Consider the following 19501-nt stretch of genomic DNA (forward strand, 5'->3'; position numbering starts at 1 on the left):
GACAGAATTGGGAAGCAGTGTGACATTTTGGGAATGTCCTTGAGGATGGTCTCGCTGATCCTTTTATTTTAGTTTAGCTCAGAGGTTCTCCAGAATCTGTGAAGAAAGCCTTATTTTCATAACAACACTAAATGTTATTTGTCTCCCTTACTCTAGGTTTTTTTTTAAGTGAACAGTGAGGTTTGGGGGTACACAACAACTAGAGTGATGTCATCTGTTGGCTAAGGGGTGATTGCTTTTTCTGGAGTTTTAAAATCTTCTCAGCTTTACTTTGGAAAAGAGCTGGAGTTTTAAAAATCTTCTCAGCTTTAATTTGAAAAAGACCCTGATGCTGAGAAAGATTGAAGGCAGGGGGAGAAGAAGATGAGACGGTTGGATGGTATCATTGACTCAATGGATATGAATTTGAGCAAACTGCAGGAGATAGTAAAGGACAGGAAAGCCTAGTGTGCTGCAGTCCATGGGGTTGCAAAAAGTCAGACACTACTGAGCAACTGAACAACAACAAACAGCCTTAATTTCTTATATGGTAAATACATATAGACAAGCTGAAGAGTTTGGGTATTTTTGCTCATTTCTAAGGGGAAAAACCGTTCCATAGACTATAATGGTTGACAAACAAGATCTAAATTGTGTCCTCCAATCTCTTGCCCAGATCAGACACCTCCTCTGTCCTGGAGGTACAGCAGTGGCTTTAGAAGACTGTGGAGAGAGATGGAGATGGAGATGCTGATGGAGAGATACAGATGAGAGAGATGGGGGATAAGAGAGACTGAGGCAGAGAGATGAGAGGGAGATGCAGAGAGAGGTGGGTATCACTGGGTCTGCACTGGTCAATTCCTCCTGTATAACAAACCATTCTAGAAATTAGTGACTTAAAATAATTGCCTCAAAGCATAAAAGTAATATTTAACTCTTGATTTTGAGGCTCCGCTGTGGGGCTGGGCTGAGTTAGGTGATTCACGTGTTCTCAGCTGGGCTCTCTCTTCTCTCTGAGGTCCACTGCGGTTGCCTAGGCAACCCCTTCTCTTGTGTGTCTGGTACCCGCTGTGGTACCTGGGATCTTCTTCATGCAATCTCTTCTCCTCTGGTAAACCAAACAGGCTTGCTCTGTTGGCCAGGCCAGTTTCCAGAAGATAGAGCAGAGTCTCTCAAGGCTTCCGAGGCTTCCAAGTGTAACCCCTCTTGGCCCAGCCAGCCACAGTTTCAGTCTACTCTCAAGGGCTGAGAATACAGGCTCCTTATCTCCACTGTAGGGGCAGCCAAGTTCCCGGAGAGAGTGTCCTGACAGCACCAAGTGGGACCGCTTCTGCAAACTGTCCACCGCTGGCCCTCACTCTCTGCCACTGTCACACTGGAGCCTCCTGTGCACTCAGCTGTCAACCTAGCTGTCCCAAGGGGTGCGGTCAGATGGTCATGTCCCCTGACAGCCAGCTTCTGTGTCCACCAGTTGTTTTAGTCAAAATCATACAACTTTGTCTTCAGTAGGTGACCTCTGCACTTATTTAAGTGGTGTTATTTGTAAGAAGCAGATGTTTGGAATTATAACCTATTTTTCTCAGAATCAAGGACAATTCAGGTTTCTTAGACCGTCTTCTGAAATGTGCATTGTGTTGATGGAGTTTGGACTTGACCCAGAAATGGGCACCTGTGGCTACTACTTCGCAGCTTTTGACAGGGAGGTCCTCAGAGTAGAATCGGAATGATGTCTGACTCTCATCAGTCGTTTTCAAATAATTGTAATGCATAAAACACAGCTGGAAATGTTGGGGTGGGGGAAACCTTTGAGTAGCTGGATGGCTCTTTATCTCAGCATCAAAGTGGGCATTTAAAGGTAATCTCCCTGCAGCAGGAGGCACTTGTTCTAAACTCGATGATAACACCCAAAGTGCTAGTGTGATTTTGTGGCCAGAAAATACAGAATTTCAAGGAAAGGAAATGATTTAATTTCATTCTTTCTCTGTATTCTGGGTTTTTTTTTGAAATCGCGATGCTTGAGTTTTTAAATAAATGTTAGCGTTTGCAATGACACCATATGGTGAGCTCACATCAAAAGCTTTTTTCCCTTTCCAGGATGCTGGAGAGTGTAAACCCCAAAGCCATTCTGAGCGATCACTGAGCTCCAACAAGCACCCCGGGTGCCATTGATAGCAACCTGGATGCCATTACTGAAGCATCATTAGGAGAGTCCAGAAAAAGTATCCTGGAAAATGAACCACTTCTCAAACCCACAAATCAAAGCAGAGTCTCCAAAGGATTTTAGTGCCTAGAAATCACAAGTCTGTTCAAAAGAGAGTTGTGCCTGTGCTTTCCGGAAGGTTCTCCTGGGCTCCCGAGTTATGGTGAGATTAAGACTGATCAGCTGCATCAGCTGTAAGTGAAGTGAAACATGATTTTGCATCTTGAGGAAGCATCCTTCTGAGTTACCACTTGTCCTAGCCATGGTTGCCCGTGGATTTATCACATGATCATGAAGTCCAGAGGTGGCATGTTTCCTACTGCCTGACCCACTATTGGTGATTTTGGGGCTGCCTCACTTGGTTATGACAATAAATCTGAGTGAATAGCTGCTGATTTGTTATTAATTCTCCCCGAATGGAGTCGAGGTTGTGTTTCCAGTGATGGGTCTTCAGAGTGGGAATACAATGTGAAGGGAATGCTTAGCCAATCTGGGGAGACTCGAGGGGTCCCTTCCTCTTCCTGATGAAGCACGCACTATCAGAGCCGACTGAATGTTGCTGCAGCTGTTGGGAGGAGGAAAAGGTATGTGTAGAGTAGAGTAGGGAAGCCTGGCTCCAGCCCAGAGCAAGGTCAGGCTTTGACTCTGATGTTAGGAGTCTGAATACAGGTGACAGGGCATTCTCAAAGCTTTTTCCATATTATTCACAATTATTATTGATTTTTCCAAAACTTAGCTTTGGAAATGGCAACCCACTCCAGTATTCTTCCCCGGAGAATGCCACCGACAGAGGAACCTGGCAGGCTATGGTCCATCGGGTTGCAAAGAGTCGGACACACAACTGAAGCGACTTAGCACGCGAACTTAGCTCATTGCCAGCCAAGGTCTCGTCAGTGAAAAATTCCAACACATAAGCACTCCATCTCCCATGGAGCAGGTGTTAGGGAAAACTGGAATTGTCCCAGAGCAAAGGCTTGACTCAGCTTTTCTTAGATTCTGTTCTGGAAAAATTTCCCAGCTGACATTTTTAGACTTTGGTGAAGGGAATATTAGTCTTGGATCTTGTTTGGAAATGGGTTGTGGTGTAAAGTTGGAGAAGAATGAAATGGATCTTCCAACTTTAACAGAAACTTAAATAGTTAAAGTCGGGTCTCTTCATACGATTGGACATGCACTGTTGCAACACTACCAAAGTGAGCCACTCTCACAAGTGAGCTTTGTCTTGGCAACTCTCTGCTTTGCTCATCAGAATGTCCACTCACACCTGTTCCTATGTATTAGACTTCTGTTGGTCCCAACACATTTTCCCTTATTTTCTGTATTTTTAAATTTAATTTTTATTGGAGTATAGTTGATTTGCAATGGTGTGTTTGTTTCAGGTGTACAGCAAAGTGAATCAGTTACACATGTCCATATATCCACTCTGTTTTAGATTCTATTCATTACAGAGTAGTGAGCAGAGTTCCCTGTGCTGTACAGTAGGTCCTTATTTTTACCTATTTTGTACATAGCAGTGTGTATATATGTCAATTCCAACCTCCTGATTTATCCTTCTCCCTTCTATAGTTTTATTTAGCAGATTCTCATGACATTCTCCAGTTTCTACTTATAAAAGAAAATCTATGTCTTTGGAAGAAGTTTGAAAATCTGAACTAAAACTGAAGAATAGCTGAAAAGCATCTTTTGAGCGGGTAAATTTTGGAATTCTCAGCCTGATTTCTCAGGGGTTCACAGGATCCGCTTCAGATCTCCGAGGTTCCTGAGGCTGCCTCCAGGTACACAGGTCTTCCATCCTACCATTCTGAGGTCCTTCTGTGGATACACTTTCTGGACAACTTAACTGAGTACAGTATAAGGAGTGTGTTACTCGCTCAATCATGTCCTACTCTTTGCGACCCCATGGACTGTAGCCTGCCACCAGAGCTAAAAGAAAACTTTCAGAGATGTGGAATTTTTTGTTTCTACTATTAAATACCCATGGGATATTCTGGGAACATACATTTTAAAAAATCATTCGCCGGGCATCAAAATTTCAGATGTGATCTCCTAAGTTGTGGCAATCTGGAAGGAATGAAATTTTGAAACTCAATTGTGCTCCTGGTGAGTGCAGATGGAAAGAGCCTGTAACCCAATTCTCAGAGCTATTGAGCTTTTATCAGCCAGCGTTTGCTGATAGAGAAACTGCTCAGCAAATCTCTCGCTGCAAAGCAAGCTTGCCTAAGAGAACTGGAAGGAAGGACTTGCCCTTATAAACCTTAATTCTCCTGGTAACAATCTCCATAAGATTCCCTACATTTCAAAGGATTTCAAAAGACACATGCCCTTTTGAGGGAGTGGGTTGGAGAGAAGCAGGAACACATTTGGGGTTTTCCCTGGTGGCCCAGTTGGTGGACCTGCAATGCAGGAGACCCAGGTTTGATCCCTGGGTCAGGGTGATCCCTTGGAGAAGGAAATGGCAACCCACTCCATATCCTTGCCAGGAAAATCCCATGGATAGAGGAAACAGAGGACCCTGGTGGGCTACAGTCCATGGGGTTGCAGAGTCAGACTGGACTTAGTGACTAAACCATCAGGGACACATTTACATATCAAAGTGGACCTTAGGCAGCTCTGTCATTTTCTGCAGATCATTTATCCCATAGGGCTTCCCTGGTGGCTCAGACAGTAAATAATTCTCCTTCAATGTGGGAGACCTGGGTTTGATTTCTGGGTTGGGAAGATTCCCTGGAGAAGGGAATGGCTGCCCATTCCAGTATTCTGGCCTAGAGAATTCCATGGACAGAGGAGCCTGGTGGGCTACAGTTCACGGGGTCGCAAAGAGTCAGACACGACTCAACGATTTCACTTATTCCATAGGTGTTCCAATTTTGTAAATAGTGAAGATGGACTGGCTTTTGATTTTGGTCTTTGGCATAGTCTGAAAACTCCTATACTTTTGAAGATTAAAAACCTCAGCTTTATTTACTTAGTGACTGGTTCCTGCCTGGCACAGATCTCAGCTGGGAAAATATCACTGCTTAGCCCTCAGGGTAGGATTGTTACTGTTTCCTCTACCGATCCTCTTTTGCTTGCAGAAACAGCCGAGCTCTGTCAGAATGTGTTGAAAATCAATATTAAAGGTGCTTTTTAAAAAGTTAAAGGAAAAGTTTTAGGCTCTTTCCTCCTCCTCCCTTCACATGGAAATGACAGAAAAAGAGCATGGTTTTGAGATGAAAACACATGTCCTTTTAATGTCAGTAACTCAATGAAGATGAGCTGCTGCTTTGAGCTATACCAACTCTTTGAGCCTCAGTGTTTTCACTGGAAAATGGGGATAATTACAATTATGCTGTAGGGCTATTGTGCAGATTACAATGAGATACATCCCTATGTCCATGCCAGGCACAGAAAAGTGTGGATTTTTCTTGATTAAAAGATTCTTAAGTGACATAACAAACAACCAAATGTAATTTGTGCACATTGTCTGCGTTCGATCTGAACACACCAATTATAAGAAAACATTATTGGGGCAATTGGAAAAATTTAAATATGAATGTTTTTTGATTGTGTTAGAAGAGGACACTTGCTTTTCTACATCTAAGAAGGTACTGTGGCTTATAAGTAAATGTCTCCTTCTGTTAAGAGCGCAATAGTAAAGTGTTAGGCTTCCCAGGTGGCACAGCGGTAAGGAATTCACCTGCCAGTGTGGGAGATGCAAGAGATGCTGTTTCGATCCCTGTGTCAGGAAGATACCCTGGAGAGGGAAATGGCGACACACTCCAGTATTCTTGCCTGGAGAATCCCATCGACAGAGGAGCCTGGCGGGTTACAGTCCACAGGGTCTCAAAGAGTCAGACACGACAGAGCACACACTCACTCATGAAATGTCAGAAATTCTTTTTTTAAAGTGCTTAAGCCCAAAACAGTCGAAGCAAATATGGCTAAATAGCAATTGATGCTATATGGAGGTTTATGATGCCATTCTCTCTTTTTTAGTGTGTTAGAACTTTCACAATGAAAAGGTGAAAAACAGTACTATATGTAAAGTTCCTCATGAGGGAACTTACAGATGTTTCAGGCCCGGCAGCATGCAGTCATTCCTGTCGATCAGCAGATATTTAGGGTTCTCTTTCTCCTGATGGAAGGAGGGAATGTGGATAGGACAGACATGGTCCCTGCTCTCCCAGAGATGCTCTTGTGGGGAAGGCAGGAGTCTATGTTGCAATTAAAGACGAAATGAAGGGCTCCATTCTGTGGCTCCATTGAGTAGAGTTTTCCAAAAGGTGGAGTACATGTGGGTCTGATCACACAAGGTTTAGATCACAAGTCAATACAGATTTTGCTGAGTACCCACTGGGTGTTGGGGGGAGAAAGGGGTGTCCCTGATTCCTCACCCCTCCTGTGGCTGAACTCCCCACCTTGGATGCGTCAGTGCCCGGTTTGCAGCACCTGACCCAGACTCACATCGTAGGACTTGCCTTGGCCAGTGGGAGGTGAATAAACAGGACCCAAGCTGCAGCTGGGGGCTGTTCAGAGTGGGGTGTGTTTGCTGAGGTTCCCCTGTCCCTGCGGGATGACTTGCCAGGTCTGGACCCTAGAGGATGGAGATGCATCTGGGGGTAGCCTCACCACCAGCCTGTCAGCTGATATCCAGCTCCAACCAATGCAGAAACCAAATCTATGCTTGAATTCCAGCCTCTGAGTTTCCAGACAGATTATTGTTGACAGATACGGTGTTCGAACAGGGAGGCCGTGAACTCTGCTTCTTCATACAGAGAGCTGGGGTATCTTCATAAATCTTCATAAATACTTAGACACTATGAATAGGAAATTCACAATAAGATGAAAGCAAGAGGGTTTTGCAGGCTATTGGGGCTGTTGTGAACTGGTCAGGAGGGGTTTGCTTTGGTCTGGGTGGTTTAAATTTGTTAACATTTCAATATTTGAATGTTCTGGACTCAGACTGATTGTGCTTCTTTTCCATCCAGAGAACTTTACGAAAGACTTAGTCACATCTGGTTGGAGCTCTCAGGTCACCCAGAGGAACATCATCTGTATCTCCTTCTCCTTCTGCGACCTCCGTGCCTCGAAGCAATGGGAGGCCTCCCGCCTAGCCTGTCACCTGGGAGCAGGAGTGGGTGGGGAAGGCCAGTACATCCAGTGTGGGGGCAGCAGCTGTGGCTCCTGGCCAGTTAGAGGAAGCTGTGTTCCTCCTCCACGTTCTCCCAGAGGGGATGGAAGCCACAGCTTATGGAAAGGGAAGGAAGAAATAGCCCAAAAACTCTCAGCGGCAGAACCACATCCAGGCGTGTGATATCGGCTGACATCAGTCAGGTCCCATTACGAGCTGCCGTCCCCTTGGGAGGACGCAACCTGCCGTGTCAGCCAGAGAGAAAGGAAAGTGAAGGGAGAACAAACCATCCACGGCAGCTCCAGGAGTGGGTAGGGGGAAGATTTCTCAGATACGGAGTTTTCTTCATGTATTAAAGAAGGTGAACACGGATATATCAACACTCCAGATTTTCTGGCTAGAGCTGATAACTGGCAAAAATAAGAGGGATTCTCAACTTTCTTAGATCTTGAGCTTATAACAGCATTTTTATAAATCCATTTTTATAAAAAAATTCCAAATGTACGGAAAAGTAGAGAAAGTGGTATCGTGGATTGCACTCAAAGGTCTCCAGGTGATCATTTTGTTTCCAGAGTCACTGTCCTTCTGTCCCCCTGCAGTATGTTAAGCTATATTCCAAGCCCCAAGATAATTTGCCTTTAAATACTTAGAGATACAGGACAGTTTCTGAAATGACTCCAACAGCATTAGACTGTACAGATGCCTGGTAGCATTTCCCAAGGCGCCTGCGTGAGAACCTCTGGGGTAATTCATTAAAACACTGGTTCCAGGGCCCCGTGCTGAACCCACAGAATCATTTTCACTCATGACACCTGGGACATGCATTTAACCTGCTTCACCTTGACTCTGATGCGCCAGCCAGTCTAGGAACCCCAGGAATGCCTTACTCTCAGCCCTCCTCATGGAGCCCACCATCCTGGCCCCAGGTCTGGGTGAGCTGTGAGTTATCTAAGCTGCTTGTCCTTTTTGAGTGTGAAGGATGTAACACTCATCTGTGAGATGGGGCATGATGTGCACCTGGTCCTTTAGTGACATCTTCCCTTTCAGGAACGTTTCCAAGGGTTTCCCAAGACTGGGCTGCTCTCCTGGGAGGGAGGACCATGGTATATGCCTCCCACAGCCTCCATATTCAGCTCAGTGTCAGACCAAGAAAGCTGGACCAAGAGTGCAGATTTGGGGAGAGGAAGCCTTGCCTGACACACGAGATAGTATGGGGTGACTTGGGGCTGCCTCTTGACTTTCACCCCTTCCTCCCAGAACTGCTGAGCTCCTCCTTGGAGCATCCCAGAGAAGAAGACAAGCTGTCAGTGGAAAACTACCTTCCAGTTGCGACCGGGAGATTCAAACTTGCAATTACTGTTAATAAAGGAATGGAATTGTGTGAGGCGAGATCTCTGGTTAATGTTTACTTTGCACTTAATAAATGTCAGACGCAGAACTAAGCTCTTTATGCGCTTTATGTCATTTAATCCTTTCAGCAGCCCTTTGAGACAGAATATTATAATTTCTGATTTCCAGATGAAGAAGCTGAGCTTCAGGAGGGTTCAATAAGCTGCTCAGAATCTCCCAGCTAGGAAGTGATGAGTAGCTGGTACCCATGTCTGTAACTGTCAGTGTGGAACACACACTGACAGGGCAGAGTGGAGTGGTTTTTAGCCAATGATTATTTTTTTTTGCTAAAATTGTACATCATGTGCAGAGAACAGCCCCTGACTTCAGAAAGTGGCATTAGCTTCTGTGGCACAAGGTAAAAATTTAAATCAGATTAAGAAGCATGGTTGCTATGGTACCAGGAAAGTACACTTTCATGCAAAGCAATTTAACAGATGTGAAAATGTGTACCTTCTAACAGAAACACTATATTTTAGAGATAAAAAATCCTCCAGCAGGCAGTGGGCTAATAGGCCTCTCATCCGAGGCCTGGTCCTCTTCCGATATCACTTCCTACCTCCTCCCGGGAAGGACTGATGTCAGGGGGAGGGTTGGGTGGCCTCGGGCTGCAAAAGGTGAGCCCACCTGACTGTTTGCATCCTGTGTGTAGACTGGGTCTCAGCCCAGCTTCCCAGGACCCAAGGGACACCCCATTCAACTATAAGTGCTCGCTTCTCTACCTGCTTCTGCTTCCATGGCTGCCCTGGGAGCCCAGGTTAAGGAGCATCATCTCACCTTTACCTGTTCCACCCAGAGCCCAGGGACACAGTCTGACAAAGTGCTGGAGGCACCTGCTTGGTGATGGGGGTCCTTCATTTGTCGAAGTTGGCCACATTCTATCTGTGAAAAGTGGGACAGATTACTTAGCCCGAATCTCTATTTCCTTGTCTATAAAATGAGCCCATTAATTAATCTATCACACACCCCCGCAGGTTTATTGAGCTATTTCTGACATATAGTTTCATATATATGAAACTATATATAAGGTGCACATATAGTGTACCACCTGATAATTGAATATATGTATGTATTTCAAAATGATGACCATAGTAAGTTTAGTTAACATCATCACCTCAGATAGCCACAAATTATTTTTTCTTGTGATGAGATCTATTCTCTGAGCAGATTTAAAATATAAGATCCAGTATTATTAACCTGGGTCACTGGAAGGCACATTAATCTACCCTTAAGATGGTTTAAGCATACTAAATCTAGCCTGGGTTCTCGACTCACTAAAGCTTACGGTACACAGCTGCAGCATTTGGCATGTTTGCTGAATAAACAGTCTTCATGTCTCCTCCTTGCTTAGCACATCCTCCCCAGTCTCACCGGTGCCCGGATCTCCATAACCCACCAGGAAGGGTCCAGTAACTAGCCCACTGCTCCAGCTCACCTTCCAGCCATGACTGTGGTCAGCCCCTCTGTATACCTGCTTGGGACCTTTGAATAAACTGGTCTAAGAATGTTTTCCCCTCTTTTCTTCATCTTTTTCATACTTACTGATTCTTTAAATCTCAGTTCAAATTCCACTTCCTCCAGGAAGCCCTTCCTGATCTCCCTAACAAGGTCAAGTCCACTTTATGTGTCCTAGGGGGCCCCACATTCCTTTCCTTGGTAACTTTGTCATTGTGCTTGTTGGATCCACAACTTTCTCCACAATCTACAGAGTCTACTCTATGAGGGCAGGATTTGAATCTGATGTTTCTTTACTATTTTTTTTCCTGCATTTTTCCTGCAATTCTGCAAGGATGCAGAATTGAGCATATAGCAAGCACCCATGACTACCTGTTGAATGAATGCATGGATGGATGGATGGACCAATCCGAGGAAAGCTGAATGTGAGTTGAATATTGTACTAATCTATGTTTTGCAAAGAAACATAATAGGATAGATTGATCAACATATCATTTTGCATCTATCTACCTATCTATGTCTATCCTTCCACCTATCTACCTTATCTGTCTATCATCTATCTGCCTACTATCTCTGTCTCTCTCTACCTACATATGTACCTACCTATCTAAATCTCTCTCTCTCTACCTACTTACGTACCTATCTATCTATCACCTATCTAGGGAGATCTATTATGAGGAATATTTCACATGATTATGGAGGCTCAGGGGTCCCATACTCTGCTGCCTGGAACTGGAGACTCAGAGGAGCCGGTGACGTAAGTCCACGCTCAGGGTGGGAGAGGACGAGGGGTCTAGCTCACAGAAGTGACTGATTCTCCCTTCCTCTGTCTTTGTTCTGTCCAGACCCTCAGCTGATTGGACGGAACCCACCCACACTGGGATGACCATCTGCTTTACTGAGTCTGCAATTTAAATGCTCATCTTCCTGGGAACTGTCCTCCCCCCCGCCACAAACACCCCAGTATAATGTCTAATCTGGGCCTGTGCCAGAGCACACCCCCACTCCACGAGGTGGTGGAGTCCTCTATGGGATGCGCCTTGGGTCACAGGGGTGGCACCTGCCACTTCTGCTCCATCACCACCCCACCCGAGCCTCGCCCACAATCTAGGCTGTGGACCTGCCTCTCTGACCACAAGCTCTGGTGCTCGGGAGGGTGAGGGGCTTCCTGGGGGAGGTGAGCGGCATCCAGGCTCCCTGGGGAGGGAGAGGCAGCCTACCCCCTCCCCACTGCTCCTGCAGGTGGGGAGATTCAGTAGGCAAACCACCACATCTTAAGAGTGCTGGCAGGAAGCATATCACAACTCCAGCTGAAGTCTGAAAGATAGAATTGAAACTGGCCCTTCTCCCTCTGTAAATTAAAAGTGTTTAATCTAGTGTAGGAGATGGGAGTCTGTGTTAGGAGAAGAGAGTGATGCACCCACAGACTCCGTGATCGCTCGCCTCTGATGGGAAAGCTGCCCACTGACTGCTTTCAAGACTTAGGACGCCATCTCTGTCTATAACAGCCTCTCTTATGAACTAGATCCTCCCACTGTGCCTGCCTTTTGGGCTCTCACGTGCGCTAAACAGGAAACAGAGCTTTGAAGGCGTCAGCCCTGCGTGCCACTCGAGGGCAGATTCATAATAAAGAAGGAGAGTGCATGTCTTCTGAGCACTTGCGTTATCGGATGTGCATTCTCCCTTTTAATTTTTATCACAGCAACTCAGAGAGGAAGTTCCTTTTGCTTTTTCCATTTTGTAGATAAGGAAATGGAGCTTCAGGCTAGGCTATTCCTAGCCCAAGGTCACTCGTCTCAGACACATGACTGCGACATCCCTCGGGTGTGGAGATGGATGCTATCAGCCAGGATGGGTTTTCAGACCGGGAAATAAAGATCTACCAGTGAATGAGAGCAGGTCTGTTATCACAGGCAGAACATGGATGAAAAATGCACAAGGCCTTGGGGGACAGAGCCCAGTGTCTCTGGGGCCAGCGGGTGAGGAGGGACTTGGTAGGGGTGGCCTTTGGACCAGTCATCCCACTGACAAGACACCGTCACTTTTGTTCTCAGCTCTTGCCATTATGGAACTTGCACATCGGTTCGTATAATTAATATGGCCAGGACTATGTCGCTTATACCAGTAGGGATGGCCAGCTCTTAGCAGACCTGTGACGTATAGTATATACATTTGGTGGATGGATGGAAGGATGGAAGGATGGAGGGAGAGATGGAAGGATGGAGGGAGAGATGGATGAACAGAAGGCAAGGGTAAGGGCAATGTGTGGAGGGTCTGGAAGGACATGTAAGGAACGTGGGCTCTGGGGCTCAATTCCAGGTCATCCCAGGACCTAGGGCTGGGCTATGCTATGGGTTGAGTTTGGAAGACCAGTTGGGTTTGGAATCCAAGATGGCAGAAATTACACCTGAGCACAATTGGAAGAGGGATGGGTAGTTTGGTTGCTTTCCATTTTTGCAAATCTCTAAATCTTTCCAAGTCCAGTTCTCCTCACTCCCTCCTCATTGTCCACCCAACCCCCCAATTCCTGCCAAATCTGCTTCCTACTTGCCCCTGGAGCTGTATCCTCCCACACCATGGGCCTCTGAGCCCCCATCTTCTCTACCCGAGACCTCGGCTGCCTCCAACTGGCCATTCCTTCAAGGCTCTTGCGCCCTGATTCATCCTCTGCGAGGCAGCCAGCCTGACCCTCACCCTGCTCACCACCAGCTACCCCTGCTCACCACCCCATGCTCACCGCTCCCCCCTACACTCACCACCCCCCCACCCCATGCTTCCCCACCGCCCTCTCCCGGCTTCCAGCCCCGGCCCCTCTGTGGTTCCTTCCACTTGCTGATCCCACCTGGTCTTGGGCACTTTGCAGACACCTGGGTCTTGCTCCACTTCCTTCCTCTTGAGCATCTGCCCCCAGCTGGAGTCTCCACTTTGGGCAGGTCTCCCAAGACCCGGCCGTGTGTTCTCAGCACCAGGGCCAACTTGCAGCTCCCATCACACAGGCTGTGCTGTGATAAACATAAACAATCCATTCCTCTGCTCAGCTGTGGCACCCATGAAACTTGGAAAGTGCTGGCCTGTCCACCGCTGTGTCCCCAGCAACAGGCCTGGCTCCTACAGGGAACCGAGAAGTATGTGTTGAATGGAAAAGTGATACTAAAGGAAGTGCCATGTTCCGTGGAACGATTCAGCTGCTTGAGGAAGGAAAGGGCCCTGACCCAGGGTTCCTGGTTTGAACCCCTTGGTTCAAGTGGACCCTCCAGTCACCACTCGATTTCCACTTTCTCTTTATAAAAGGGGTTGGGGTGGCGTAAGGAATAGAGGGCATTTCTCAGCTCCTGGCATGTGGAAACCATCCAGTAAACCTCTGCTGTTGTCATTGATTCAAGGGAAGAATGGCTGGATAGCTATAAGAAAATGGTCCGCGATTCAGATCAGAGCTGAAGTCCCTCGTTACGCTGTCGGTCTTCTGAAATTAACCTGTGTATGAAATTATATTTTCTAAGTGAATACACACGTATTGTGCAGCGATGTTTAGTCTGTCCAAAATCGTGTTTATTTTAAATGTGGGCTTTTCAACAAAACTAGAAACTAAGTTAAAAACTATTGTAAGATGGTGACTTTCTGACAGAAGCTAACCATTTGCTAGGAATGGGTTTCTGGAGTGTTAGCCAGACTCCAGTCCAGAAATATCCATACCTCTGTCTGTATATAGGGTACCTGGGTGTGGGAGCTCTGGGTTGTGTGAGGCTGTGGGCTCCAGGCTGGGACAGCTGGCCTTTGGGTCCTGGTTTCATGACTGTGAAGCTGTTCACCTTTGTGCAAATTCCTTAACCTCTCTGGACCTTAGTTTTGTTATCTGTAAAATGGGAATAATGAGTGTCCTTCTCTTAAAGAGTCATTGTAGGATGAGTGTGAAAATTAAGATGGTGCTTAGAGCAGGGTGGGGCACGCAGTACAAGCTCAGAAATAGTTTTTGTTGTTGGTTGTGTTGTTGTTGTTAAGCCACTAAATTGTATCTGATTCTTTGTGACCCTATGGACTGCCACAAGCCAGGCTTCCCTGTCCTTCACCATCTCCTGGAGCTTGCTCAAATTCATGTCCATTGAGTCGGTGATGCCATCCAACCTTCTCATCCTCTGTCGTCCCCTTCTCCTGCCCTTTGTTGTTGGTGCTGCTGTTTATCTGAGCAGCTTCTGATTGACTCGAGAATGAGAACTCTTTCCTGTGTGTCTGAGAACTCAGGGCTCTCTGTCAACGTTCCCATTTACCATCTCTTTGTTTCTTTTCTCAGTAGGTCAGCTCCATCAAATATATTTGGAATGTTATGTTTTAAGATCTTCATATACTTATCGTTTTTATGCAGTATTGGTTTTGACACAGACAGAGGTTGAAATTCAGTTACTGAAAATTAAAAAATACAAAGAAGATAAGAAAAGCCAGGGAGGTATTCTCTGGCAAAAGACAGAAGAGCAGGGAAGACAGCTGCAGGAGAATGAGGGTTTATTGTAAGCATCCCATGGAATGCAGGCTGGATATTAGCAAAGGGAAGGGACTAATGGGAAGTGACAACAACGTGACAACCAACAAAATAGCTGAGGAGGAAGCCAAGGTCTCCCCCTACACCACCGCTGAAGGTAGCCAAGTGCAAGCCCAGAGGGGCAATGGGAAGGCGGCTGGATAGAGGGCCCGGGTGGCATCTGGGGCAGAGATGCAAGAGAGGAGGTGAGGGGTGAGAACCTGGGGGCTTCCAAAGACCTGAGAACCTCTGCAATGATGACAGGCAAAGCAGGAATGAGCCATAAAATAAAAGAATAAAATAGTTATGGCTTGGAAGCCGGCCTTTCCTGACTTCGTGGGCAGTGTATTTCTGGTGTGGACAGGAGATTTGCCAGCCCTGCAGTAGGCTGTGTACGTGACAAAGGAGGTGGCAGCACTGTCTTCCTCCCTCCCTGTCTTCTCCTCCACCCCCTCTTCTGCCCCTGACCTGTCTGGTCATTGTAATGGCACCAGGCCCTGGGTGCTTGCTGTGGAGTCAGGTGCCAGCTGCTGGTCACCCTCCATCCCCTCCCTCTCCACAAGGAGCCAGAGCATCTTTATCTCATGTGTCAAAGCTGATATCGCCCCCATTTTATAGATGAAGACACTGAGGTTTGGGAGGCTTCAGTGAATTGCTTGAACTGACATTCGCTTACACAGTGGTCAAGACAGAATTCAGACTCAAAGCTTGTGCCCCAAATTGTGTGCCCGCTGTGAATGTCAAGGCCTTAGATACGAGGAGTGTCTGTTTGCAATGCTTGGTAGGATCCAGAAATGCCACTGCTCGGCATTTGCTCAAGACACACAAAAGCATGTGTCTACACAAAGGTAAGTGCTGGGCATGCTCAGTCATGTCTGACTCTTTTGCGACCCCACAGACTATAGCCAGCCAGGCTCCTCTGTCCATAGGATTCTCCAGGCAAGAATACTGCAGTGGGTTGCCATGCCCTCCTCCAGGGGATCTTCCCGACCCAGAGATGGAACCTGTATCTCTTGCATCTTCCTCATTGGCAGGTGGATTCTTTTACCACTGAGCCACCTTTGAAATAACCTCCACTGGAAACATTGCAACTGCCCATCAGTGGGTGAGGGATGGACACTCACACAGTGGGGTTTCATTATTCCACAAACAAGAATGACACCCTGATACGAGCTTAGTCTGGATAAACCTTGGAGACATTATGGCAGGTGAAAGAAGCCATATACAAAGGACCACATAGTATACAATTCAATTTCGATGAAATGTGCAGAAAAGGCAAATTTATAGAGTCAGAGATAGGATAAGTGGTGTTCTGGGGCCAGAGGTAGGAGGAGGTTGATTGCAAACAGACAGGAGGGTCTTCTTAGAGAGATGAAAACGTCTGAAATGACTAATGGTGACGGTCGCACCCCTTGATAAAGTCACTGAAAATCGTTGAATTGTGCACTTGAACTGGGCAAGTGTGATGTGTAGATCTACCTTCATCAAGCAGCTGAAGGAAAATAAAAAGCAGCACTGTTTCGCTGTCTTGGGTGATTCTCTCTCCTTCTTCAAAAATGAGGTGGGGGGGGCATTGACAGTTCCCTGATCATTCAGAGAACGTTCCCAGAAAATGAATAAAACATTGAGCTCCTTCCGTGCAATGTTCTCTGTGACATGCTGGAGAGCAGAGAGCTAGAAAGACCCACATGATAAGACAGGGAAGGGCTGAGCTGTCAAGATCAGCTTCGTGGCCCGTGGAAGTGTCAGCCCCGGGAACGGGGTGCTTGGCTAAGGCTCTGCAAGGTCTGGGTCTGTGCTTTCTGACTCAGTCTCAGCTGCTTATAAAATGGTGGATGCACTTGATTTCCGGCAGCATCTGGCTAAACAGTGTCTAATTGTTGCTGGGCCCCAGTGCATGTGTGTATGTGTGCTAAGTCACTGCGGTTGCACCCGACTCTTTGTGATCCCCATGGACCGTAACTTGCTAGGTTACTCTGTCCACTGGATTCTCTAGACAAGAATACTGGAGTCGGTTGCCATTCCCTTCTCCAGGGGATCTTTCAGACACAGGGATCGAACTCGCATCTCCTGAGGCTCCTGCACTGCAGGCAGATTTTTGACTTCTGAGCCACTGGGGAAACCCTGGTCCTCTGAAACAGCTGGAGAAGGGCGAGTAAGTGAGCAAATGCGTCTTGTTTGTTTGAAGTAGGGGCCTTGGGTCTCTTTCTCTTCCACTCAGATCCACCCACACTCTCCCTAACTCCAGCAGTTCCTGGAGCTGGGAATGAGACAAGGGGCTATGGGTCCCCCTCTCCAGGTTCTAGGCATCCTCTGCCTCACTTGTAGGAACTGTCCAGATGCTGAAATCCTTGTTCTCTGTTCTCCTAGGCAGATGGCTGGCAGGGCACTATAGTGACACCATTGAATACAAACCGAGGGGGTCAGCCGGGCCTGATTGAACCAGACGGCACTCTTTCTGTGGCAAGTGACTGTGGTGAGCATGAGAGAATTATAGGAACTTGTAGATTCTTCTCACTGAAGAGTCCAAACAAAAAACCTTCCACTGCACCCCACCTGGGGGCTCAAAGATGTCAAGGCTCGAAGCTTTGTTTGCTATAGGTGGGCACCCCTCCCTCAACTCTTCTCCCAGGGTGATGTAGAGGGCTGCCTCGGGAAGCAGGCTGATGGCATTGTTGCAGAAACCAGTACTTGAGAAACCAAGCACCACACTCGGAGAGTTGGAGAACTCAGGTTTATTACCCAGGCAGGCCCAGAGGAGTTAACACTCCAAGCTCTGAGCCCCAAACAAAGGGGTTACAGAGTTTTTACACACGGACAGGCATGATTAAGCAGGTTAGCGGGTTTGCAGGGGCTGGGCGATTCCAAAGAGCAGGATAAGGGTGAGTGAGATAAGCTCCAGTTCCTAGCATTGTGAGTCCCCACTTTCTGAGACCTACGTGATCCAGACTTTGCAAGGAGCAAGCTGAGTTACAGAGGCAGAAGGGGCAGGAGGTTATGTAAAATTTTAACCCTTCCTCTTCAGCCTCATAGTGTCAGGCAGTGTGGAAGGATGGGGAATCTTCTGGAACTGACTTCCTGTTAAAGTCCCAGGACGACCCATCTTTGGCTGTGCTCCAGGAGGGCTGCGCTGTGCAGAGTCTGCCCCAGGGGACTGCAGAAAAGAGAGTGACAGGCCTGGGCTTCCCCCAGATGTCAGAGGCTGAGCAAGGCCTAAGGATAGCCTCTACTGGAACCTTAGTGAAAGAAAGTGGCAGGGACGCTGGGCAGTCAAAAGCCACTGACCCCGTGTGGGGCCATTGTCCATCATGAATGGGCTTGAGGATGAATTTGGGGCCTGTCCTTGAGGAAGACAGGTTGCCACGGTCTCTTAAGGAGGTGACCTTTTCTCTCCCGTACCCCCAGGTGATGTCAGAGTGAGACTCTCTGTCAGGATATTGGTCCTGGGAATTCACTGTGGTCTGGAGTTGAGTCCCTGTTTGTCATGGAGATAAGTTTATAAATTAAAAGCCTCCAGGAAGCTTAAAATCAGGGCAGTGCTCCAGCACTTTCAAGAATGTCTATTGTATGGAAATCTAGCCAGCTGCCTGCTCTAGGGGACCAGAGAGCAGACAGGACAGAAGGGATCCGCTGGCTCCACCTTATTCCTTCCCTCCTCCCCCAGCTCCACACCAGCTTCTCAGATCTACGCACAGTCATTCTGGCTGGAAAATGACCCTGGCCCTGCCATGCTTCCCCCCACACCCCAGGGACCCACAGCCGTCCAGGGGTCTACAACCTAATGTCCGGGATTCCATACTGCATTGCTGGGCTGCTCTCTGACTCTTACAGGTGGTCAGCATGCCCCGTGTTCTCTCCCCACCTTGGCTGTGAGCACATAGTCCATTGCCCCACTGTCCACAAAGCCAATGCGGTGTCAGGTCCTCATGGGTCTCCCTTGGATGCTCGTCCTACATGAGTGATTCTCTGTCTGGAAAAGGTAGACCCGTGAGCACATTTCATTTCACAAAACAGCGGGAGGATTGATGCTCCACTGAGACAACAAAGAGAGCCGAGTGAGGGTTTAGGGTGGGGCCTCTGGCAACCCAGTGAGCATGAGTGCTGCTTCTACCCTGAAAGGAGGGTACATTTTTCAGGGCATTTGTTTCAACAAGGAGCCAATGGCAGAACTGTTTTTGGCAGCTCCTTGTTACTATTTTTTTTTTTTAATTTTGATAGATCAGGTAATGCCACAATTTGATTCCCGTTGTGCCGAAGAGAAGGCAGAAAATGCTTGGCTATGTGTCTTATCTTTCCGCCTGTACTTCCAACACTGATGATGTCCTACGTGTCAATTATCTTCTGAAAAGCTACACATCAAAGATGCAAACAAAGATGGGCTGATGGTCGTTGGTTCAAACAGCAGCCATGGGCCTGGGGGCACCATGTTTGTGCCCTGGTTTCACATCCTCGCTGCATTTAGGGGCGAGTGGGGTCTCAGCATTCACCTGTGACGATGGTCTCCCGTTTGTTAGTAGAGGGAACCTGATTGAAATACACTCGTGTGGAGCACAAGGTTACTTGCTGGCAGTCATCACTGGGTTCATCCCTTTGCAGGGAGCTGCCAACAACTGATAGTGTTCATGGTTCCTGGTCCAGTTTTCATGTGGGCGTCACAGAGGAGACAGAAGAGACTGCCGGGGACTGTTTGCCCGCAGGACTGAAAAGGATGTCATACCTCATTGCGAGCTAACAGAATTCACTGAGCGCTGAGCTGCAAACTGCAGGGTTGGGACCTGCCAAGATGAGTAGAACGTGGCTCTTGTGTCCCAGGAACTCTTGTTTTGGGGTGGAAAATGGTTTGCACCGGCCTGAC

Source organism: Giraffa tippelskirchi, chromosome 13, assembly GCF_054371585.1.
Source record: "Giraffa tippelskirchi isolate mGirTip1 chromosome 13, T2T-mGirTip1v1.2.pri, whole genome shotgun sequence".
NCBI lineage: Eukaryota > Metazoa > Chordata > Mammalia > Artiodactyla > Giraffidae > Giraffa > Giraffa tippelskirchi.